A 27,385-nucleotide genomic window follows, 5' to 3' on the forward strand; every position below is an offset into this window, starting at 1 on the left:
TCCAAGATTTTTCCCACCCTCACTGTCTTAAGAAATTTTTGTCTTCATAAACCAAGCATTTTGCTTAAGTAATCTGTACATCCAAAATGGGGCTCAAACTCACGATCTTGAGATCAACAGTCACATGCTCTACTAACTGAGCCATCCAGGCAACCCTAAACTAAGAATTTTTGATAAAGCCTTTCAGGTAAAGCTTTTTTTTGTGTGTGGGGTGGGGTGGGGGTAGTAATATCCACACCAGTCATGACCTGAAGTGAAGTGATACCTCACTAAAATTCCACTTTGTTTCAAGGTCTCTGAGCTGGCAATCAGTCAGATTATCAACATATGACAAATATTTACTTCCGTGTGTGTGTGTGTGTGTGTGTGTGTGTGTGTGTGTGTCTGTGTGTCTGTGTCTGTGTGTGTCTGTGTGTCTGTGTGTGTCTGTGTGTCTAGCAAAGTTATAGGTACACAGTATGGTATGTCTGAAAATTTGTTTCAAGGATATGGCTTCACACTGTAGAGATATTTTATAATGGAATCCCCAAGCATTCACACACCACCAAGATGTTTTTTTGTCTGTCTTCTCATTTCAGTATTTAAAATGAATCTTACAATATAATCCCCAAAGTATTATGTTATATACTTATTTTATGTATATGTGGATGTGTAATCACAAAAATTTTTAAGATTGATATGACTGGACTAATAAAGCAAGGATTATTAATTAAAATCACACATATGAACAAACATTATAAACTATAATTACATTAAATATAAAGTTTTAATAATTTTTTTTAAGTTTGCAATGGGACGTACACTTGAGTTTGTCTCCCCTAACTTCTGTTTACCAAACTGGACTCATTTTTGTTCTTCATAGACTATCATGGAGTCATTTTAAAAAGCATATTTGAGAAAAAGCAGCAAAAGGCTTTGTCATACTCTAAATCAGGAGAAAAGTCATGTTTATATAAAAAAAAATCAGGATGGCTTACAAAAAATAAAGGTGGGGGAGGCAGAGGATGCTAAGGTCACTTGGAAGCCATTCATGTGGGTGGTGGCCATTTACGTTTCAATAAAACATGACTACTTACCATAGCAACCACAGGAGTGGATGGTACCTGTGCTGCCTCTGAGATACAATACTTTAATAAAGAAATACTTGCAGCGAAGAATGGACAAACATATAGGCACATTTTTATAATCTCATAATAGAAAACAATACCTTCTGAAAAAGCATTTATATTTTCCCAATTTTTAATACCGAGCTACTGTTTGATAATCAATACTATGCTATAAGCCATCTGTCTTGCTTTGTGACTAGCTTGCCTTTGAAAGTGATGATTTTTGTTTGTGTGCTTGTTTCAACAGGATGAATGTTGCATTTCAGGAGGCACCAAGAGGTCATGGGAAGGTAGCCTTTCTTTTCCTAGAGAATGGGGTACAAAACGACTGAAGTTCCTGCTAGGGGATACACTGGTTCTTGTGATTCTCTAAGGTCTTTCCGGGGATATGGCTCACATATTATCTCCTAATTTCCTTCTAGTTTCACACAAGGAGAAGGCTCCAGAGGGGTTTTAACGAACATAGGAGTTAGGCTGCAGTGGTCTGCGGAGGAGACTGCTTTTGGCTACAAATTAGATCCCCGTGCTTTTTTCAAACCTCATTTATATACTTTGATTGCACGTTTACAGTTTACAACACCCTAAACTTTGTCCCTGAAAGAGTCCTGAATTATCTTGTTATCAGTTGTTTCATATTTTTACAATGTTTATTTTGCATGTGTAGGATTATTCATGTATAATTACTATAAGCAGGCATATTCCATATGTTATAAAAGCTAAATTTTTACTTAGAAATCATAGCCAAGGAACACTTTTTTTTTCCAATGAAAGTAATTTAAATTGAAGTAATACCCTCTAATACCACCATCTGTACAAGTATGCTACTTTCAGAGTAATTAAATATGCATATCTGATCCACGTACAGATGAACGAAATTTTATTGAGGCAGTATGCTATATAAATCCCCTATGTATTAAAGATGAGGAACCAATGGCATTTTATATTCATGAATATACAAATAAGCACAAAGATATCTGATAAGTTTTATCTTTTCTAGAAAAATATTTTACCAACTTTTTCTAGTTAATATCTTTACTAAATAGTATGATCAACATTTTATTGGTCTAATATTCTGCATTGATTTCAAGCTTCACCAGCTATTTTCATGTTGTATGTATGTCTGGATTTATGATAGGTGCCCAACCACTTATCATTTGCAGGTTCCCAGAGAGCTGAGCAATGCAGTGAAACTGAAATCATTATGTCATCTGAATTCATTACAGTTGGACTTGCCCCTCCATGAAACAGCACTGCACAGCCAATAGGAACTCATGGCCCCAGACCTTTATTACATCATCATGGTTTATAGTCCGTAACAAATACAAATACAGAAAGGAACCACAACAATATGACCTGCCAGCCTACCTTCTGGGGCTCTGCCTGATGAACTTGCATTTTTACTGCATGGGGCAGAAGCAAAGGGAACACACTCTGTTGTTACCCCCTTGTAAGACCAGACCATGGGTTCCTAGTCTCATCTTTGACCACATCATCACCACCATCTATCATCACAACCAATCTCAATTGGGAAATGCAGTCATTTAGGTAAGATCTCCCAGCAACAAGGTTTGGTGAGGTTTTGCTGATGCCAGTTTAAAAGTGGCTTCCCAATGCAGCGAAACACCCCAGTTACTTTTTATAAAGCATTACTACCTCCCTTACTGGAACTGACATGTGAACTGGGCCATAGAAATGGTCTGTATAAATTGACAGCTACTAAAGGAAGACTCTGTTGAGGACATTTTCATCCCAAATATTTAGGAATGGAATGTCTTTTTCTCACACTGTTCTTAATCGTTGGGAATTTGGTAATCAATGTTAATTTCCTTCATATCAAAAATTCACACTGAAGTCAAATTACACGTTAACTGGAAAGTGTTGGAACTTTTTCTTCTCTTTAGCATCCTCTCAGTTTTTGTAACCATACTCACAGTGGGTAAAACTTGCAAGCGGTATGGAATGTTTCTTTTTATAATTCATACTTAGCTGTCCTTTAACAAACAAACTAAGAAACTAAATGAATAGTTTTTCAACAAAGGGAATTCCAAATTGCTTCTAGAACAGAAGCACAGTGCATGCTCTGCATATCTTATCATGTAGTTTTTTGTTTTTTGTTTTTTGGTTTTTTTGCTTAGGACAATTTTCCTTTTTCTTGTTTATAATAACTTAAAAGGACATAAAATGCAATACCTTAAGCATCAGATTAAAGTTCCATATAATATCATTGAAAACGCATTAAAAATTATGGTATTAGAAATATGGAATTGGCCTCCAAATATTTTCTCTTTGCCAATGAATTGAAATTGCTATCCAAAATTGACTACATATTCCAATGTCAAATGGTAATAACAAAACAACGTCCAATATACCTTAGAAAATTTTAATCATGGAATCTTACAAAAATGTATACCCTAGGGTTTGTCTATTTTCATCTACTCTGGATAACTTTTTGTTTGTTTGTTTGTTTGTTTGTTTCCCTCTCAAGTTGCATTTAAGGCTCAAGGAACTGTTTGCAGGGAAAGGTCTCGTTTTTATTGGAGACTACTGACGAAGTTCCAGATTCACCCGATCTGAAGTCTGTCACATCTGATACCCAACAGTCATTTCAGAGATTCCATAAAATCTAAAAGACTCAATAAGAAAGGATAACTGGATAGCCTGCACACCATCATGTCTTACTTGGAAAAAGATAGGCTAGATGGGACAGAAAGAGTTAACACTGGATTTCCATATTTTCTTCATCTTCTTCAATTGATGAAGTTTTGGGGTGATGGTGGGTGGTCTGGAGCCAACGGCCAAGAAAGAACTCTTGAAGATGTCTTTGGTGCAAAAAAGTGATTTTATTAAAGCACGTGGGACAGGACCCATGGGCAGGAAGAGCTGCACTGGGGTCGTGAAGGGTAACTCATTATATACTCTCAGGTTAGGAGGGGGTCAGGGATAGAATAAGTCTCGAAGGAATTTTGGAAGCAAGATTCCAGAATCTTGAGGGGCTAGCTGTTGCTAGCAAAACAACATTTATTACTGTTCAGTAAAACCTCAGTCATAAGACCCTCCCAATGTATATCAGGGGGCCATAAACTTGGAGTATGATTGCCAGCATATATCTTGGGGGGGGGGGGTGAGATAAAAAAAGTTTCCAAAGGAGTTTTTATATATTAAGGTAGACTTACAGGTTCCTGAGGGGTCAGGATAATGTTAAGCTAAGATTCTCTTTTGCCCCTAGCAAAGTGTCATCATCTAGGCAGCTGAGCTCCTAGAGGGAGGTCACTGTGCTCATATCAAGGACTTGACAATGGGCTGCAGGTGGTAAGGGAATTTAGTTTTTCATTTGCCTTAGTTTCCCACATTACCATGGGGAGGACTTAAACCATTTTCCTTTGTTTTTGGGTAGCCAGGAATGTCCGAGATATATTATACATATTCCACCTGGCGGGGGGGTGGGGGGGGGGCGTGGGCATATCACCCTGTATTTTGCTCTCAGCTTGCCCCATCCACACTCCCTCATCACAATGATTATGTATTACCTTTCTTCAGTAAAATAATTCATAGCTTTAAAAATAGTTGATCTTGGCTTTAGGCTGATTCTGTGTTCCAATTTTAGAACTCTAAGGTACACCATAATACAAACAACTAAGTCTTCCTAATCCTCCTACAAGTATAGTATAATCACAGTGACCATCATTTTATTATATGAGAGGAGTCTCACGCAGAGTTCGTTTTTTGATCCATCTAGTGTCCTGAGACTGGGAGGATTCATAAGGACTGGTAAAAGTATGGGAATGAAGTACCCTTCAGAAGAAATTAAAAGCCGAACTATCACAGGAGGGTCAGGCTTGTTAAAATAAGCAGCAGATAAGCAGTTCTCTCAAAAATGTTTGCTTTCTCAAGACATTTCAACCAAATATGAAAGCAGCTCATACTACCTTTAGTCCAAATGTAGAGGACCAAGTGAACGAACATATCTCTAGTTTGCACATTTTCTGCCATCAAACTTCTAAATACCTCTCAGTGAAAATCTGAGTAGTAAAAACTTTACCTGAAAACTTTGCCCCTTCAAAAAGTACATACTTTCTTATCATGGATTTCAAATACATGGTTTTTGAATGCCCTTTGAAGTAATCTTCAAATTCTCTATGCTACTCTAAATTAAGGATTCTCCATCACAATACACTTTTATATATTCACATAAATAAACCTATACTGCTTCTGAGCACTCCTCTTACTGTCACCATCATCCAAAATCACAGACCAAGCCAAAAACTCATTAGTAATCCACATTATAAAACTAAAAATATATTATGGGGGTCAAAAGAAATCTGTAATTTAATTCGGAAAATTATTTCAGATGTCTGACCTGCTTGCTTCTCCATGTATTTTCTGTTAGTTTTTGTTTGTTTTGTCTGTTTTTATTACTATTTTTGTGTGTGGAGTTTTTGTTTCAACTTATTGTTATTATCATTATCATTATTATTATGCTTTTACTGAGATCATGCTGGACCATGGCTTTTGTACTAAAGGGATCTGAGAGATGAAGTCAAATGAATACGAGCTCTCAAAATGAAAACTGACTTATGCTATCAAGTCCACAAAACATCCAAAAGCATTCATTCCCATCTTCCAACACAAATAAGGTTTCACCTATTCATGTGTGAACACAATCTAACTTAGATATTTCCTATTTCCTTCTTTTCCAGGAAATGTGCAGCTACTTGAAATTTTTTAGGTACACTTTAGTTTCCCACCTTAGAGAAAGATGGTGTGGCATGAGAGATATCACAACTACGCATGATTGAAAGCTTTCTCTTGTCTCAACGTAGGTATATTTATACTTGCTCATGACCTTTGAAAACAAAACTATGTACACTCTTTAAAATTATTTCAGAGCCTAAATAAAGTAGATCTAAAAAAGAATACTTTTTAAATGGTTAGGAAAATAACAGAATGATCTTATGTTTACAATTCTCCCTCAGCTCTTTTCAGATAGAATTTTAAAACAGATTTTTGTCTACGAAAGATAGTATTCATTTATATTGTACTAGCATGAGGTGATGCCACAAGGTATTGTCATCTATTTAAAATAGTTTTTAGTCTCTTGGGATGTTTATTTGAAATAGTTAAACTAAACTACGGTTTCTACTGGGGAAAAACTGAAACTCCAGAATTTTTTTTATTCAACATTCTACAAGGCAAAAGAAAACTTAAACATTTGGAGGGATAGACAGGGAGCATCTCCGCAGACACTGAGGCACTATTTGGTGCCTAAATTCTAATACCAACTACAAAACTAAAGCTACATTTGTGTTTAGATCTTTGGCAGAATATAATAAAGGACAGATGTAAAATATCATCTCTCACTTAATTCTCAATTTACTCATTCTGGAAGTTAGAGTAAAAACTATATGACAATTCAATTAGTAAAAACTATAGTAGACATTCAATTAAAAGGGAAGCTTGGAAAATAGCTAATATGTACCCCAAAGAGACATTATTAAGCATCCCTAGACAAGAGCCTTGGAAGGTTTACTCACAATCCCACAATAGGAAAAAAAAAAAAAAAAAAAACCCTGACAAAAACACATTCAGATTTTTAGCTAAAACTTACTTCTTTTTTTTTGTTTTTGCACAAAAATGTTCATAGCAGCTTTACTTGTAATAGCCAAAAATGCAAATGTCCATCAATTAGTGAATGGTAGATGTATGGTATATCCATATAACAAAACAATTATCAGCAAAAAGAAATAAATTATTGATACACACACAAACCTGGGTGAACCTCCAAATTATGCTGAGCAAAAGAAACCAGGTAAGAGTACATGCTGTGTAAATTGTACCCACCTGTGTAAATTCAAGAAAACATAAGCTGATCTACGTTGATAGAATGTACATCATTGGTTTCCTGGGGATAGTCAAAAGGCAGGAAAAAGGAATGAAAAGTTGCACAAGAAAACTTTTGAAATGATAGACATGTTTGTTGTTTTGGTTGTGGTAATGGTTTCATTAGTTAAGCATATGTCAAAGCTTATTAAATCACACACCTTAAATATGGCATATAGTCTGTGTGTCAATTAAACCTCAATAAAGCAGTTAAAGAAAAAGAATTCACTGATAAGACAAACTTGGCCTCCTGCCTATCCAATATTTGTTTTCCCTTTCGTTAGCTTAATGGAACCCCAATCTGGTGTGTGGTGGCAGTGTGAATGGATCATAATCTATGCCACTCATAACAATCCTATTGCCCTCCCTCTACCTGCCTCTTTTGCAGTTGTGAAAAGCCATATAACCCAAATCCAAAGAGACCTAGGCTGAAGTCTGCTGATGACGGTCCTCGGAGTGTTGACTCTCTCAATGAAATGGGATTAAGATGGTTTGATCCTTTCCCTTTCTGCCTTCTTCCTTAAAACTAACCTCTTTTATTAACAATTATCAAATCCAAACTATGACTGCGATGAGAAAACTGTATCTAAATGGTAATGAGAGCAATATTAATAAAAACAACAAAAATTAATTTAAAACTATACAAGGTGGTCTTCCACTTCTGACCATGTAAGAGGAGGTAGGTACAAACTTACTCTCATTATAAACAACTAGAAAACTGAAAAAAAAAATATATATATATATATATTTTATATATATATATATATAATATATATATATATATATATATTTTTTTTTTTTTTTTAAGTTTTTAGAAACTTAATGCTTTATAATGACCCCAGGTTTCTACTTGGAGGCATTCTCCAGGCTATGGTGCAGGGAAAACAACAGAAGTCTTACCAAAATGAGGACAGGAATCAGCTTTTGGTAAGGCCAAGGACACAAGAATTTTCAAGGAAGACTATAGAAAAGGAAGGAGATACATAGAAAGTGCTTCAGAAATCTGCACAGAGTCCCCTTGAGTATGTTAATAGATACTGATCTACACACACCTATTAGGAACTCTATGAAGCCAAGCAAAAAGCAACTTTTAGAAAAAGAACAATTATAGCATAGCTACAAAACAAATGATTCTCTGATTCTCAGAGGTCACATAAAGCAGGAAATCATTCAAATCTCAACAAACCAGGTTGGGGAGATTTCACTGACTATATGGGACGTTCATTAAAGAACTCAGAAGGCTGACAACTTATTAGCAGGACTAAATTTGGCCTAGAATAAATCCTACTCTCTACCTACCAAAAATCCTTAAAAAAAAGACTCAGATCCAGTGCTTACAAATGTGAGATTCACAATGTTTCATTACTATAAGAAGTAACAGGAAAAACTGACTTATAATCAGGAAAGACATCAATTGATAAAAGCATAATCAGAAATGACAGAAATAATGGAAGTAGCCAAAAAGATGTTGGTGAGTATGCCCAAGAATTAAAGAAAAACATCAACATAAAATGGAGAACAGGGGACTTGCAAAGACCCAAATTGGAGCTACTACAGATGGAGTATAAATAAATAACCGAGATTAAAATCTCACTAAATAGTGTTAATAGCACAATAGATAATGCAGAGAAAAAAAATCAGTGAATCACAAAATAGCATTAGAAACTCTTCAAATGAAACTCAAACTGGAAAAAAAAATCTCAACAAGAATAACAACAAACACAGAACCTCAGTAACCAATGAGACAATATCAAGTACTCAAACATATGTATAATTGAAGTTGCCAAAGAAAAGGAAAATATGAGGACAGAAAAAATACTTGAAGGAGTGGTGACTAATTTTTTTTTCAACTTTAATGACAAGATCAACTTATAGATCCAAGAAACATTTAAGGTCTAAGAAGAATGAACAAAAACAAAAATACACTGAGGCACACATAATCAAATTCCTCAAAACTACTGATAAGGAGAAACTCTTTAAAAGGCTAATAAAAAAGATACATTATATACAGAGAGGGAAAAAAATGGCAACAGATTTCTTATCAGAATATCAGTGATCCAGGAGTAGACAATGGAATGTAATCTTTAAACTGCTAAAGAAAAAATAATCAGGGGTGCCTGGGTGGCTCAGTGGATTAAATGTCTGACTCTTGATATTGGTTCAGGTCATGATCTCACAGTCATGAGATCGAGCCCCATGCTGCACTCCACACTGAGCATGGAGCCTGCTTGGGATTCTCTTCATCTCTCTCCACATGTGTGGAGCTCATGTGTTAGCTCTCTCTCTCTCTCAAAATAAATAATAAACATTAAAAAAAGAAAAAAATAAGTAACTGTGAATATAATATTTGAAAAATGAAGATTAATAAGGTACCCTGAGAGTTCTCTCAGTCTGTTAAGCATCTGACTCTTGGTTTCAGCTCAGGTCATGACCTCATAGTTCGTGGGTTTGAGTCCCACATCAAGCTCCTCAATGCCAGCACTGAGCCTGCTTGGTATTCTCTCTCTCTCCCTCTCTCTCTGTCCCTCCCCCACTCATTCTGTCTCCTTTAAAATAAATAAACTTTAAAAAACATTTTAAAAAATTTTATTCAGAGCATAACTAACTAATTAAATCAGAAATTATAATGTTTTGTGGAATACTTAACATATGTAGAAAAAATATGGTAACAACAGGCATAAAGGATATGGGAGGGAAATGATAGTAAACTATTATAAGGTTTCTACATTCCTTATAATGAAGTATCATATTTGAAGGTAGACTGTAACTAACTAAACATGCAACTTTTAAATCTTAGCAACTACTAAAAGTATAAAACATAGAGGTAGAGGTGATAACCCAACAGTGAAAATAAAAGAGATTCATAAAAATAGTTAAACAAAAACAAAAGGCAGAAAAAGATAAAAAGAAAACAGAAGAAGAAAAATATAAGTAGAACAAATAGAAAAAAATAAGTTTGCATATTTAAACCTAGCCACACCAATCATACTCTCACTAAATGTAAAAGGAAAAAACATTGTAATTAAAAGGAAGAGATTATTAGACATACAAAGAAGCAAGACCCACTCATCAATAATAATATTAGAACCTGACTTTAAGTATAGACATAGGCAGATATAGATATAAATATAGATGCAAAGAGATTTACCATGCAAACACTCACCATAAGAGAGCTAGCGTGGCTACATTAATATCAATGTGGGCTTTAGAATAAGAAATGTTATCAGAGATAGAGACATTTCATAATGATAAGAAAGACATAACAATCCTGTGTATATATTCAGACACAAAGCTTCAAATACCTGTAAGAAAGCCTGACACGACCTAAGGAAGAAATAAATATATCCACAATTGCAATTGAACATTTCAACATTCTGACTCATAATTAGTAAGACAAACAGAAAATCAATAGAAACATATACATGATTTTAAAACATTATCAACCAACTTACCTAACATTCACAGAACACTATACCAGCAGCTGGTAAGTACAGATTCTTTTCAAGTACACATGGAATATTCGCAAAGATAGAATATATGCTGGGTTATAAAGTAGTCTCAATTATTAAAGGAGTAAAACACAGATTATGTTCTCTTGTCATGATAGAATTAATTTAGAAATGAATAATGGAAAGTTATCTTTAAAATCCCCAAGCGTTTGAAAATTAAATACCACAGGTGAATATTGTACTGGAAATCCTAACTAATGCAACAAAATAAGAAAAACAAATACTATACATACACTAAAATGGAAGAGACAAAATTGCCATTATTTATAAATATTATGGTTGCATACACAGACAATTCTGGATAAATTAATCAACAGACTAATATATAGTGTCAACATTCCTGCATATAAGGTCCATATACAAAATTCAAAATCATTCCTATATAGTCATGATAAATGAGAATATTTAATAGAAATAAAGGATTTCATTTAAAAAAATGAGTAATTTTTAAATCAATTTCTTAAAAAAATATCTTGAGGAATGTGACAAACTAATGCTAAAATGTATATATGTAAGAAAAAGACCAAGAATTGCTAAGACAATTCTAAAGAAGAATGAAGTATGGGTAGTTGTTCATTGTAAACAAATTTATTACACTTCCATAATAATTAAGAATATAATATTGATGCAATGATAGACCAATAGACAAACTGAAAAGGAAAAAAAGCCCAGAAACAGACCCATGTACATACAAAACTTAATATATATCTGTGGTGACATTACAAATAAGTAAAAAAAGGAGTCTGTTAAACAATTGATATAGGGAAAATTGGTCAATTATGCAAAAAAAAAAAAAAAGAAAATAGAAACTGGATCCCTGCCTCACAAGCTGAAATTAGTGATTTCCTAATTTGTATTTGACTTTGCAAAACCTTACATTTTTAAAAGAAGATAAGACTGAGTAGAATTTCTTAAACATGACACAAAGTAATATGAGCCATAAAGGAAAATATTAACATTTTTCTTCAAATGTTTAGAAAAAAATCTTCAGATAAAGTAAAAAAAATAGTCATAGTCAAAGTTGGAACAATTTGAGAAACAAAATAAATAGAGTATCATTGGACTATAATCTAAAATATAAAATAAATATCTATAACTCCATACTGCTATAAATAAATGATTGAATAAATGGGATAGAATAGACAAATCTGTTATGCAAAACAATTCCAAATAATTTATGTAACATTTCATCTCCAAGGGGGTGGAATAGAGCTTCCCACTACTTAAGTGTGGACTGCCTATAGTGACTTTCTTCCAAAGAGTAAAATACGGAAAAGGGAAAAAATGAATTACTTTACAATGCAGAAACCTGACAAACACTACCTCAGGTGACTGATGTTAATATCAACAGTAAATAAGTCATGTTGATAGTATGTACCCTTCATCTGATGTCATTAGAATGTCACTTTTCATCTGTGATTTTCCTCCCTAAAACCCTTCAACCTCAGAATAACCATGAGAAAAATATCATACAAATTCCAACTGAGGAATACTTGATCAGTATTCCTCAAATTATTAAGGTCATCAAAAACAAGGGAAAATTGAGAAACTGTCATAGCCAAGAGAAGCCTTAAGAGATATGATGACTAAATTAATGTGATATCCTGGATGGGATCCTGGAATGGGGTGGGGATAGGGGAGGACATTAGGTAAGGAAATTTGAATAAAGTATGGATTTTACTTAATAATACTATATGATATTGGTTCATTAATTATGATAAGTGTACCACACTAATGTCAGGTATTAATTAATAATAGGGGAAACTGGGTGCGGGGTATACAGGAATTTTCTGTACTACCTTTGCAACTTTTTTGTAAATCTAAAACTGTTTTAATTTAAAGGTTTTCTTGAAAAAAGAAGAGAGCCATAGTTTGGGAGAAAGTTTTTGCAATATGTGCAAAATATGCAGATTAACATTGAAGACACATAATATTTTTTTTTCAACGTTTATTTATTTTTGGGACAGAGAGAGACAGAGCATGAACGGGGGAGGGGCAGAGAGAGAGGGAGACACAGAATCGGAAACAGGCTCCAGGCTCTGAGCCATCAGCCCAGAGCCTGACGCGGGGCTCGAACTCCCGGACCGCGAGATCGTGACCTGGCTGAAGTCGGACGCTTAACCGACTGCGCCACCCAGGCGCCCCAACATTGAGGACATATAAAACACTCAATAAATCAATAAGTAAAAAGCATGTAATCTAAAAGAAAAATTGGCAAAGAATATGAACTGTCAATTCACAGAATAGGTAATCTTAATGGCCATATACTTATTACAGAGAAACTCAATGTCATAATCATGATGGAAATACATATTTAAATTTCAATGTGATAAAATTTCAGATACACCATGTGATTTAAAATTTTAAAATTTGACATAGTAGAAGGGGAGGTGGAACAATGGTGATTCTCATGCTCTAATTATAGAGTGAAAATTAGATCAAACATGCTGGAAATCTGCTTAAAAACATTTAATAGAGTTGAGGATGCACCCTACCTTTCAATCTAAGTATTCACCTCAAAGTATATATAGTTGGAGCAGTTTTCTTCCTAATGGTGTATTAACACAGCTGGGGGTATACAATGATGTTCATACAATGATATGCAGGCATAGGTAGATCCAAGTAGATCTCTCTGAGAGACAGAGAGATCTCATCCTTGAGTTGAGATCCAATCCAATGGTGGATTGCCCCAGGTCTAAAAAAATCTCTCAGTGCTGAAGAGATATTTCAAGAATGCACAGCTCAAAAGGGAAAGTCCAAGGACTGCAAAAAGTAAGAATGGTTAAAAAATACTGAAGGGAGTAGGGCCTTATTTAATCCAAGTGACAAAAACAGGCAAGGCCCATGTCTTTATCTTTTTATCCTTCTTTCTTTCCATCTATCTTAGAATTCAAAAGTGAATTGGTTGTCATAGAGATGAGTATAAAGCACTCATATTTGAATTGAAAAATAAAGTCATATATTTCTGACAGAAAGTAAGTCTGATAAGTGTTTGTTTTGACAATGAAGACTGGTTTGCCCTTTTAGTTAAATGATAAACATTTCCCATAAATCAGATTAGCCAAATCTGCTCCAAGGTTTTGACCAAAATATATTTAAAGCATAAATGCAACACAGAATATGCTGAAACATGTATCCTTTGTAATTCTTACCTTGAATTAAAAAACAAACAAAAAAGCATTAACTTAAAAATGTACAGAGGGATAGTTTTCAAATAAATGAAATGTCTATCAAAATGAAAACAGAGTAATGAACTCTGGTATATTCATACAATGTAATAATACACATCATCAGTTAAAATGAATGGATTTACGTGTACCTTCAGGTACATCAAAAATGTGAAGTTGAAGAAATAAAGCAAGCTACAGAATACGTTCTGTGAATATCCTGTCAATTAGTATTTATTGAAAAGTTATTATATTGCAGGCATCATTTTAGGTGCTTGGGATATAGTGTCAACAAAACAAAAACCTCTGCTCTTACAAGACTCAATATTCCCTTGGAGGAGGAAACACCCAATCAACAAACAAAATGTCAACAAATACATGTGATTCTAAAACTATCCAGTCAGATAATGGCAAGGATGGGAAAGCAAGACAGGGAGTGCTAGCTAGACAGAGTAGGTGAGGGACCAGGGGAGTTACAATCATAAATAGACTGGTCAAAGACAGCTTCACTGAGAAAGAAACACATGGAATACTTGAGCAAGTGAGCCATGTGTTCATCTGGGGAAAACAAGTTACAGGCAAAAAGAACAGGAAGTGGGAAGGCCGAATATGGAGGTTTAAGAAACAAGGAGGCCATGTGGCTCAGGCAGTAAGGAAGAGAGTAATCAAGGGGGTCATAGAGTAAGAGCTCCTAGATTGTGAATAAAAGAGGAAGGAGTCTTTGGAGGATTAGGAAATTATCTAATTCTACTTATAAAAGCATCATAAAGCTTCTAAGTGAAAACAACAACAACAACAACAGGACTGCCTGAGGGGTGCAGTGGGTTAATTGTCCAGCTCCTGGTTTCAGCCCAGGTCATGATCTCACATTCCTGAGATGGAGCCATCCCTGAAATTGAGCATGTGCTGACAATACGGAGCTTTCTGGGGATTCTCTCTCCCTTTGTCTCTGCCCCTCCCCTGCTCACTTGTGCTCTCTCTCTCTCTCTCTCTCTCTCTCTTTCTCTCTCTCTCTCTCTCAAAAATAAATAACAAAACCCCCCAAAACTATAGAGGTAGGAAGCAAAAGCAGAAGGATGACCACTTATTTACAAGACTGTTTAAATATTACAAATGAAATATGATTATAGTTTGGACTATTGTGGTGGCAGAGTAAGTGGTCCAATGCAGTCAGATAGGGGTTATACTTATTAATACAATCGGAAGGAAAAATCAAATTGCCTTAATAGAATAATATGCATAGCATGATACCATTTTTAATACATTTGAAACTATAAAAACCAAGATTCTACATTCCCTTTTTATATACACAAATATAATTAACACATAAAAACATGAATGTGAAAGATGAAGACCAAATTTGTAATTGTAATTATCACTGAGGAGACAAATAGGGGACTTCTACTGTATGTATATTATACTTTAAACAGAAGATGTATTATTGCTTCAGCTCTCAAGAAACTTTCAATCCAGCCATAAAAAGATCAGCATACATTAGAAAGTCAAGATCAATACAAGATAGAAAATGTGCTGAATTATAGGTATTGATTAAAATACCAATGAATCCAAAGAAAGCAGCACTATGGCTTGAATATGTCTAGTGTGTAATGTTGCACAAAATCTTTCTTATGGCCAAAACTTATTTGCATTCATTGATTTATACTAAGCTAGAGAAACAAACCTGGGTGATAGTGAGGTAGTAGAAGTACCGTGTCAACCATATCAACATTGAAGTTCATAATCACACCACAATGACAATGTGTGCATGTGTGTGCTCAGGGATAGGGGCAACAGGTGTCAAATTTTAAAAGGAATGGAGAAAAGCCAACATAGTCTCATACAAACTCTTCCAGGAAACAGAAAAACAAAATACTTAGCAGATCATTTCATGAAACAAGATTACACTGATAATAAAATCTCACAATAATGTTAGCAAGAAAGAAAAATGCATGCCAGTCTCTCTAATAACATACTTACAAAAGATTCTTAAGCAAATTATTAACTAATTGAATCCAGCAATATATAGAAAGGATCATTCATCCCAACCAGGGATGGGAGTGTGGATTTAACATTTAAAAAACCATAAACAGAACTCACCTTTTTAAGAGGATAAAAAGATAGAATATGTGAACATCTCAATACATATAGAAAAAGCATGATATAAGTGAATAGCTATTTATTGTTTAAAAAGTTACAAATTAGGAATAGAATAGTCCCCTCTTAATCTAATAGTAGTTTCCACAAAAAAAATACAGAATATTGAAATGACGAATCATTAAAAACTTTTCCCCTGAAAACAGTCATAAAATGAGATGCTGAATATCACCATATTTCTTCAATATCACACTGGGGGGTCCTAACCAGTGAAATAAGGCAAGAAAATAAAATTAAAGGTATTAGATTTAGAAAAAAATAAAATTTCATTGTTCTGGGAGGACATGACTGTGTATAAAAAAGATCCAAAAGAATCTACAAACCATAAGAAGTGAATTTGGCAGGTCACTGTACACAGGCTAAAATGCAAAATTTATATAACTACACACTAACAACAAACTATCAGAAGATAAAAATTTTTTTAAGTATAATTTCTAAAAGCATAAAAGCCAGAAATTATGAATCAATCTAATAACTGGTGTGCCAGACCTCTACAGAGAAAACTATAAAATTCTATTGAAAAAGAGTAAAGAAGACCTAAATAAATGAAAGATAAATCATATTTGTGAGTTGAAGAGCTAAATGTTTTAAAGACAACAATCCTTTACTTGATCAATAGATTCACTGCAAATCCAACTAAAATTCCAACATGTTGTTTTGTGGAAGGTGACAAGATAATTCTAATATTTATATGGATATACAAAGGTCTAAAATTGCCATGGTATCTTGAAGAAAAGGAACAAAGGTGGAGAACTTACACTATCAGATGTTAAAACTATGACGTATTGGCACTAAAAAAAGAACAGACATAAAGAATAAAATAACAAATCCAGAAAAATATCTACATTTAACTATAATAAAAGTGAAAATCAATGATGCTGCACTACAGAGGGGTCAGGAATTTATTTTTTTAATAAATGGTCCTGGGCCAATTGGAGATCCATTTGACAAAAAAGAAATCTTTCACCCCCTTCCTCATACCACACACACACACACACACACACAAAATCCAGAATGATTAGAATCTAGATTGAAAGATAAAAGTAAAATTTAAATGAATGAATGAACAAATGTATAATACCTTTTAGAAGAAAACACAGAATATCTTAATGAGTTGGGGTGAGAATAATTTTCTTAGAAAGGATAAAAAAGAAGAAAAATGGGTGAAATGGACATTAGGATTGAAAACTTCAAATTGTCAAAAGGCAACATTAAGGTCAATAAAAAACAAAAATGGTAGTAATAGTTATTTCAATGTCATGAATTCCTATTCACAATATATAAAGATCTCCCAACAAATCAATAAAATAAAGGTAGACAACCGATTTTTAAAATTGGGAAATACTTGGGGCACCTGGGTGGCTCAGTCGGTTAAGTGTCTGACTTCGGCTCAGGTCATGATCTCATGGTTCGTGGGTTTGAGCCCCGCGTTGGGCTCTGTGCTGACAGCTCAGAGTCTGAAGCCTGCTTCTGATTCTGTCTCCTTCTCTCTCTGCCCCTCCCCTGCTCACACTCTGTCTCTCTCTGTCTCTCAAAAATAAATAAATGTAAAAAAAATTTTTTTAATTGGGAAAAACTGAACAGATAGGTCTCAAAATGAAATGACAAACAAAATGTGCTCAACTTGGATTATCAGGAAAATGCAAAATTAAAACCACAATTAACAAGTATACAACACCAGAATGGCTAAAATAAAAAAGGCTGTCAGAACCAAGTTATTAGCAGAATTTGGATCAACTAAAACTCTCACACAATGCTGGTATAAATTGAGGAGTGGTAAAATCTTTTGGAAAACTGTTTAGCAGTATCATTTAAAACAGAATGCATGTACTTAATGACCTAGCAATTTGTGTAATTTTCATAGAAGTACCATTCATAATAGCCATAAACTGAAAAAATCCCAAAAAACTGTCAAGAGTAGAATGGATGAATTATTACATATTCATAAAATGGAATTCTATACTCCAGTGACAACAAACGAACTGTAGCCAAATGTAGCATTATGCAAATCTCACCAACATAATGTTGACCTAAAAAACTACACATGGAAGTATATACTATATAATTCCACTTACATAAAGTTCAAAACTAGACCTCTTTAAACAAAAGTTCAAATCTACCTGTGGCATTAGAAAGGAGAAAATGGTTACTCTCAGGAAAAAAGACAAGTGACTAAAACAGGTCTCAAGGAAATTCAAGGAAACAGGTCCTGATTATGTTCCGTTTCTGAATCTGAATGCTTGTTATTTCAGTGAAATATTGTGAAAATTTACAAACTATACATTTGTGATCTCTGCACTTTTCTACAGGCATGTAACACTTCTGCATAATTACCAAAACAAAACAAAACAAACACATGTACTTGAGGAAACTAGGGAGTGGGGAGTGGGAGGGGAAAATGCTTAAAGATGAACTAGGCTCTACATTTAAGTTAAAGTTTTAATAAATAAAAAGTAAAAGTTATAAGCAAATTTTTAAAAATTAGTAATGGAACCCCAAGCATAAAATTCACTAAGAAGAAAGAAGTCTGGTAAGAAAAGCCAGAGCAGATATAAGTCCTGATAGTAGGCAGTTAACAATGCCTAGTATGAAGCAGCATGTTCTAAAGTTAACTCCCTAGGTTGTGATATAACCCTTGTGTTAGTTTGGTAAGGTTGTCACAACAACATGCCACAGATTAAGTGACTTAAACAGCAGAAATTTATTTTCTCACCATTCTGGAGGCTAGAAGTTCAAAATCAAGGTGTTACCACCTTTAGTTTTTTCTGAAGCCTCTCTTCTTGGTTTGCAGTTGGCCACCTTCTCCTTGGACGTGGTCTCTCTTCGGTGTGTGCCTACCCCTGGTGTGTGCATGCATATGTGTGTGTGTGTGTGTGTGTGTCGTTAGTTTTTTAAAAAATAGATCCCGGGATGCCTGGGAGGCACAGTCAGTTAAGCACCCAATTCTTGATTTCAATTCAGGCCATGATCTTGCAGTTCATCAAGCCCCACCTCAGGGCTTAATAGTGGGGAGCCTACTTGGGATTCTCTCTCCCTCTCTCTAACCCTTCCCCATAAATAAATTTTAAAAAATAAAAATAGATTTTATTTTTTAGAGCAGAAAAACTGCAGAAAGTACAGAAATTTTCCATACATCTCCTCCTCACACATGGATAGCCTCCCCCATTATCAACATGCCAGCAAGAGTAGTACATTTGTTACAACCGATGAACATACATTGACATCTCATTATCATCCAGAGTTCATAATTTACATTAGGGCTCACTCTTTAGGTTGTACATTCTATGGGTTTGGAAAATTTTATAAAGCCATGTATCCATCATTATGATATAATACACAGTATTTTCACTGCCTACAAATTTGTGCCCCACCCATTCATATTTCCCTTACCCCTAATCTCCAGCAGTCACTGATCTTCTTGTCACCATAGTTTGGCCTTTTCTAGAATTAATTGGAATCAGACAGTATGTAGCCTTTTCAAAATGACTTCTTTCACTTATTAGTAACATGAATTTTAAGGTTCCTCCATGGCTTTTCATGGCTTGAGAGACCATTTCTACTTAGTGATGAATAATATCCCATTGTCTAGATGTACCGCAGTTTCTTCATCCATTCACCTACTAAAGGGCATCCTGGTTTTGGTAATTATCAATAGGACATCCTCAAGTTTTGGTAATTATCAATAAACCAACTATAAACATTCATGCATAGGGTTTTTTGTGGATGTAAGTTTTCAGCTCCTTTAGGTAAATATCAAAAAGCATGATTGCTGGATCATATGGTAAGAGTATGTTTAAGGGCTAACCTTTAGCATTTAGAAATGAGTTAATGAGGGGCTGAAACTACTTCCAGAAATTACAATGTAAAAACAAGGAAGATTTGACCAGATTAGTTCATGTCAGCCTAGAAATTGCCCCACAAGCCACAATACATTTTGCACTTCCCACTGCCTTTTTCCATGTCCATATCTCTTCCTTTACTTCTATTTCTTCTTCTTTCCTATCTGTATCTGCCAAGCACTTTCTTCTTTTCACGTCTGTTGATAGGTATTCCCATTACCATGGTTATATTTCTTCCCTCACTGTTTTTCTTCCTTCCCTTTCTATCTCTCTTCTGCTCTTTTCTGTCTTCCTTTTTTCCCACAATCTATGCCTTTCCTCACTTAAATCAGTCATTATGTAGAAATCAAGTGGATTTTTAAACTATGCCATATTTAATTAAAGTTTATGTTACTTCTTGATTTTAAAAGTAAAAGTATTAACCTATATGATTTTTTTTAAGTTGACTTATATTTAAGAGAGGTAACACAAGCAAGGGAGAGGCAGAGAGAAGGAGAGACTGAATCCCAAGCAGGCTCCACACCATCAGCGCAGAGCCTAATGTGGGGTTCGAACTCACAAACTGTGAGATCATGACCTGAGCTAAGATCAAGAACCACCTGCTTAACCGACGGCCACCCAGGTGCCCCTTAATCTATATGATTTTAAGGGAAACTATAAATTAGTTGTATCCCAAGAACCACAGGAAAGGCCTCCTCAATGTCAAGGTCAACTCCAATTTTCAGGAAACCCCTGTGACCTCTAGATTAAATCAACACCTTCACCTGGCCTAGGAGGTACTAAGAAACTTAATAAAATTCAGCTATTATTTTTTCTTTTCACTTAATGACTTTTTTCTGCTAATGTATAAATCTATGAAGTCAGGGATTATAGTGTTCTCTACACCTTATAAGCTAGCATCTAGCTGTGTATCTGGAGCATATAAGGTGGTTAAACATGTTAAATGAATAAATAATGAATAAAAAATTTCAACCCATCTCCATTTCCATGATTTCAAAAATAGCCCAACTTTCTCAATCTTTTTAATTCATCTAAAAGTTTTCTACTCATTCCACAGGTCTCTGAAAATGTGAAGACCAAAAGTGAACTGTGGGGAATGAGATAATGAATCCAGAATGGATTCATTTCTCATAGGCAGTGGATTCTGAAATAAATTCTATAAATTTTAAACGTTTCTTGTTGTGATCTCATCTTTAGACTATGATGTGCTACACATTTTTCTATTTTCCCCTTACCCCTTAATGCTCCAGAAATATCTTCTTTAACATTGACTTACTCTCTACCTATTAGACTTTCTACCTATTAACCACAATGGGCCTTTTTTCCTTACGGTTTCTTATTCCCATCCTGCGATGTGTATTTCTTTTTTTTTTCCCCCTGAAAGGGTGAAAACACCAATAAATGAAGATAAATTGTTGGCTTTGTTCCAAAACAAGCTTGTTGTTTTAGGACCCCAAACCGTCTCAAACATCATTAAGAAGCAGCAGGCCATCCAAGGTTGTGCATCAATTAGCAATTAGGTCACACGTCGGGTGGCTGGAGGCACTCAGCCTTTGGCCTTGTTCCTTGCAACACACCCAAGCAGGGCACCGGTATCCAAACAATGCCCACCCTGCTGTATCTTGTTCCTTAATTGGGATAACTTAGAGATGCTAATGTGCACAGGCAGACCCTGTCGCTCCAATTAGGCCTCATTAGTGGCTCTGCCAGTGGTGACCACTGCAAAGTGATATTTGCTCTTGGGAAGGCTTTGTGAGGTGCTCTGGGTTCCTGCAGAGAAGCAGTAAGGACATGTTTTACACTCTTTCCAGCAACAAACTCCTTCCCTCGTTCTCTACAACCACTGTCAGTGTGGCAAGCATTACTTTTCGTGGTTCAGTTACAACACCATGACTACTGTTGTCTGGGGTGGCAAGTGGAAATTCTGACAGACACGCACTTGGAGAGGACTGGTTTATATGTCCTCCTTTTCCCCTAGCTCCCACTGACTTTGCATGAAATACAGAAAATGTATTTCATTCATACAGAGACAGGCTTCTGAAACCCAAAGACAACACCGCTCTGAATCCTGAAGTATCCCATAAACAGTTGCCTAAAAAGCAAAAACTAGAAAGGCAACCATTTTGAAAAATGCCTAGGGAATGAAGAATGCAATTTTTTTTTAATTTTTTATGTCTGGGATATTTCAAAAGGGCAAATTTTGAGAAGGATGCTGTTCTCTCCACAATGGGAATGAGAATGACGTCACTCTCCACAATGGGAAACTGGATGTCGGCGCACTAACAGAGGACTCTAGATATTTTAGTCTCAGCAAATTTAGTTTAAAAGGAGACACAATGTGATCCTTCATGAGGGTGACTGGCACAAATCCACCCGGGTTATACCATTGTTAGAGTTTACCCCATAATCCTGGCAGACAAGAGCTCCTTAAAGGCAAGGATGGCAAGACAAGAATTCCCTACAATGGGATGGGGCAGGACTGAGTAGGCATGTGATTAGAGCGTCCTGCTGCTATCCTCTCAGTTCACTCAAATGCCACTGTAGTTCTTGTTTCAGTATTTACATCTTTTTTCTTAAGAATAGGAGAGAGTGAAATACATACACTCAAATGTGTAAGACTGGAGACAGATTGATCAATAATACAGGACATTAAAAAATGGCAGATCTGACAGTGTCGCTTGCAATTAGTTGTTTAAAAGATCCTTTTTTTTTTTTTTGACCATTCACATTCTAGGAGCTGCCTAAACTCCTGGCACTGTAGTATGTATCAAGACATTCACTACCTAAAGAGCTGTTAGGAGAATCATGAGAGTAGAGCTTTGCTAGTGGCCATTTCCATCATGTGATTTTTTCCCCCTAGTTACTTGCATCCTTCTTCCTGCCCCTTGACTTGTATGAGCAGTTGCTGCAGAGATGGCAGGATGTCAATGCCCCCAAAATTGAACCTGTGATTTGTTTTTCTTTGATTTATGTTCTTGTAGTCAATAAACTTTATAAAGGAAAGTATCAGACTGAACAATCAATCAAAGATAAACAGATTCCTGTCCTTTAAAAGCATTTCAGCCCAGTAGGTGAGTGCCTCATTCATCTTTTGCAGGCACGCTTTTGGCCTTTCCACTGAGACACAACGGACTGCTCACTACAGGCAGCTTTTCTACCAAAGGGCTGCGGCAGTTGAGCTGAGATTTATCAATTTCATGGTACCAGTGGTCCTGATATAGTATCATTTTCAGGATCTAAATGGTTAAGCATGCTGTTTGCATGCTGAGACCCAGCCTTTCCATCTACCTGAAAGGAGAGAGAAATGAGTAGTTTTAAACACTCTAGGTTTACACTTTATAGTTCTATAAAAATTTTTATGTACTTTTTTTTTATTCTAAAAAGCTGAATTCCTTCTTTGAAAAGAGAATTCCCTCTTCGTTCTATTAGTGGTTTCTGAATCTTCCCTCGAATCAGGCAAATGTCATCCTGCATTTTTTTGCTTCTCCGCAGCACAGATGGTGTGCATATGCAGATTGGTGATTTTCTAATCAATACAGTGGCACTTGGGAATATCTGTAAGTATTGTAATAATGCATTAGTCAGGAGTGATGTTGTAACACACTGAGATCATACACATAAATCTAAGACACCATGTCTAGACACTCCAGGGAAGATGGCATGGCATGGGTTAGAGCAGGCATTAAGGGAGGGCAATATTTCAAATATGATGGGAAAATAATGCAATTTGCAGACTTTAATAAAACCACTGGGGAATTAATTTCAGTAGGGGTACATTCTCTCCCCAAACATTCGCATTCTTATGTTTGCTTCATGGACACTTGTAATGAGATACTTTTCACCTGTTATCTCAGGCATAAACACAGAATGGGATCTGTGAATTGAGCTGGATTTTTAATGTGCTGAATATGAAAATAATCCCTTTATAGGTAGTGCTTTAGCTGTACAAAAGTGCATTATGCAAACAACACATAGAGAGAATAAACCTTAGAGACTCAGAGTTAGAAGAGCTTAGAAATTAATTTCCTACACATACCTTGAGCGTGCTCAGAGTCCACTCAATCATAAAACTTGACCAACTGAACCTTCAAAGTTTTAACAGGGATGGGTTTGATGATGAAAAGTGAAAACAATATTAAATGTATGCCTGTTTTAACACTACCCAAAAGTTCCAGGCTGGTTATATATACTCTCTGCTGCTTTCAATGCCATTTGCCCTTGAGTCCTTTATTTTAAGCAGCCACACTCAGTTTAAATTCTGCAGGCTGATGGCGGACCTGATGTCAGGTATTCGCCTTGACAGAAATGCTATGATAAAAATGTTAAATAAAATGTATCCAGAAATGAAGACTGTAAGTATTTCCTTTTTTTAACGTTTATTTATTTTCAAGACAGAGAGAGAGAGACAGAGCATGAGTCGGGGAGGGGCAGAGAGAGAGGGAGACACAGAATCCCAAGCAGGCTCCAGGCTTTCAGCGCAGAGCCCGATGAGTGGCTCGAACTCACAAACTGAGAGGTCATGACCTGAGCTGAAGTCGGACACGTAACCAACTGAGCCACCTAGCACCCCTAGACTGTAAGTATTTTCAAACCAAACACAAGTACAGGATGCACAGACTACCCCCACCCACTTGCCTATAAGTTTCAAGCAGTAACACACTAGGCCCCTGGTCCCACAGACTGCTTGGTCTGTCCACTGGTTGTCATTTTGGTCCACTGCTGCCTAAGTGAAGACCCCTCAAGTCTCAGGCCAGCTCTGTGCTTCTAACACTCTGGAGGCTTTTCAGTTAAAATGTGAGAGAAGTGAAGGCTAGATGGAATCAACCCAATTATCTCCGTAGCCATAGAAATGCACATGATAAATGAACTCCAACCTTTTCCTTTCTGATGACAACTTGGGCACTGAATGGAGGTATGATTTTTTTTCTTTCGTGTGTGTGTGTGTGTGTGTGTGTGTGTGTGTGTGTGTGTGTGTGTGAGAATGTAGTTTTCTATACTAGAGAGTGAAACACCACTTCCTTGGCAAAATATCTCAAGGCATAATGCCTCCAAATACCTGTAGAGTTTGGTTCTATGAAGGCTTAGGCTTAGAAAAAAGTTTATTTTTTTTTCCCCTCAGACTTCTGTCCAGAGGGAAAGTACATCATTGTAGCATTTACAGAAGTCTCTTCTTGCAGCTTTAGTGATTCACTTCCTTATTATGTTAATTTTTAAAGTTGTGTTACTGAATATTGTCCCCTGTATCTTTCTTTCAAATATTGCTTTTAAAGAGGTAATAAGAATACAAACAGAACGTATTAAACCTGTTTCATTTCCTAGGCCCTTGACCTACTTCCCTCTTTGGTAGAAGGCACTTTTATATACATTACTAATAATGGACACACATTTTGTGAGAAAGGTTAGAAAGCTCAGCAAGAGCAGAGGTCAGGCTAAGGTTTTCCATATTCCTCGGGTCTTCTGCCATTCAGACACACCCAGTGGTCACTCAATATTGCTCAGTGCAGCTTCAAGAGCCCCTTAGTAAGTAGCATCCACTCAAAACATAAGACATAGTTGCTCTCCCTTTCACATTGAGGAAAACTAGAAAATTCCATCCTTAATATTTCTTCTGTAGCTCTTACTGTATCCCACTATTTTCTTTTTAACTTCATCAACCTTTCTGTTAAATGCAGGGTACAGGAATCTGCCTGTTGTCCTTTCTTTGTCCATCTGTCTACAGTTCAAAATACTACTGGAGTTTATCCCATTTGAATTCTGAGTAGTACAATCATCAAAACTTAAACTGTCATGTTCCTTTTGCTATTTTTTCCCCATCTTATTCTTAGGCCCTAATTCCCTAGTTTCTTTCACTTTTAAACATTTTATGATAGCTATCACCAAACTATGTGTTTAAGAATATGTTGCTGCAAACACTAACAATTTCACTCATTTTTTATAATCCACTTCACTATGATCTGATTACCCAATGGCAGTTTCTTCCGGTTCTAGAGAAATTTGTGATGGTGGTATGATCACAGAGATAATGTGTGTTCATTTTTATTTAATAATTTGTGTTTATAAAGTGCATTTGGGTGGGGATGAAAAGGGGAAAAAGGAACAATTATTAAACAGCATGTATGCATGATCCTTCTCATGACTCAATGATTAGGGTTTCAGCCTGAAGATGAAGCATAAAGGTCTTTGTAAGGGGTTGAGCATCATGTTACCAGAAGGAAGAGATCTCAAAAAAGAGACACAACATTGCCCCCTCAGAATGGGGTCCATGAGGGAACAGCAACCATTTGAAACAGAAAACAAAATCATAGGGTTCCTTACATCAAGATCAGTCATAAATAAAATTATTTTTCAGGAGACAAAGTTCATTTCTACATTTATAACTCAATCCCTCATTGTGGTCATTTCTTCCTCAAGCTCATCAAAGCTGTTTGACTTTCATAACAATAACCTCTAAGCTTACACTTCACCATCTTGCCCAGCTAATAAGATTGGATCCTGCATGTGTCAGAAGTCTGGTGAGAAGATCCCACCAAAATATCTGTCACCAAACCAAACAGAAAAACTCTGATTTCTTTGATTTAAGGATTTGTTTGCCTGTTAAAATGTAAATACCCCTGTGGAAGATAATATTTTATTAATCGATTACATTTCAGTATTAATGATATCATCAGATCTTTACCTAAAATCAAGTGTTAATATACAGGTCTTAATAGTCCATGGCAGAGAATATCTCAGAGAAATGAAGTGTGTGTCACTAAGCTGGGGAAGGAAGGTGGGGGGAGCAGAGGATAGTTGCTGGAAACTGAGCTATCCCAGCCTGAGTGGCAAGGCCCGGGCTGTGGACGGATTGGTGACTGCAAGGTGGACCACCGACAGTGAAGCTTCTTGTACTCCAGGTTTTAGGTAATTTGGCCTTAAAACTACCTGGGGTATTGTCTGTTGGGGAATTGCCCTCGGCAGGCCCCCTGGGAAAAGAACCATTAGGGAAGAAAATAAGGTTCCGCAAGAAACTGAGCGGCCTTAACGTTTAGCCCTCGCCATCCCCTATGGAGACTCCTCTACTTAAAGGAGGGATAGCCTCATACATTTACCAGCAAAGACAGCCTGTAAAGGAGAGACAATGGATTTGATAGCCTCACTCCGGCAACTAAGGAGTGTATCTCTGGGCACACATGATTTCAACCCCTAGGCCCACCTGGCCCCCCAGAGGCATTCCAGATGATGACTGAACCTAGTCAGTTAAGGTACAGAATGGTTCATTGGTTCCTAGACGCATTGTCTCTCTGAGAATGTATGAGGCATGGGTTTCTAAGGCTTTTTCAGCCCCTTTCTGGCACCTCGGACCGAGGCAAACACATTGTTCTTCTGGGCTCATTGTGGTTAGGAGGTCATGTCCCTATAACTGTTCCACTTGAGGTGTTGAGAAATGGAGGGCCTTTCATGAGAACAGCAAAGCAAATGCTTTGTAGATTATAGACAAACGCAGATGCATAATGGAATAATGTAAGAAATTAATCAATAATCAAAGTGTATGCGAGAAAACTAGGGGAAAATCGCCATGTTACTTCTTAAAGGTTGATTACACATAGGAACATTTTCAAAGTTAGGTAATGTTAGAAAAACATAGATGACATATGCTACAAGGAAATCAACTATCATATATAATGTCATGTTTGCTACAATAAATCGGCCAGTTCAACACACTGCTGTTGTCTGTGTCCATTTTTATTTTAGTT

General features: G+C 36.0%; 1 long non-coding RNA gene across 7 annotated transcripts in view; it reads left to right on the top strand.

The window, feature by feature from the left end:
* The first annotated feature begins 2,400 nt into the window (after nt 1-2,400).
* Nucleotides 2,401-27,385, top strand: part of LOC123598288 — a 41,828-nt gene continuing 16,843 nt past the window's right edge. For 2 of the 7 annotated variants that reach the window (XR_006712512.1, XR_006712517.1), the window contains exons 1-3: nt 2,405-2,651; nt 5,804-5,922; nt 23,145-23,209. This is a non-coding gene — a long non-coding RNA (uncharacterized LOC123598288). Of the gene's footprint in view, nt 2,652-5,803; nt 5,923-20,709; nt 20,827-23,144; nt 23,210-27,385 lie in introns of those variants that run through there. The other 5 variants (XR_006712514.1, XR_006712516.1, XR_006712515.1 and 2 more) reach the window with 5 other exon arrangements.

This window comes from Leopardus geoffroyi, chromosome C1 (genome assembly GCF_018350155.1).
Source record: "Leopardus geoffroyi isolate Oge1 chromosome C1, O.geoffroyi_Oge1_pat1.0, whole genome shotgun sequence".
In the NCBI taxonomy this organism is placed as follows: Eukaryota; Metazoa; Chordata; class Mammalia; order Carnivora; family Felidae; genus Leopardus; species Leopardus geoffroyi.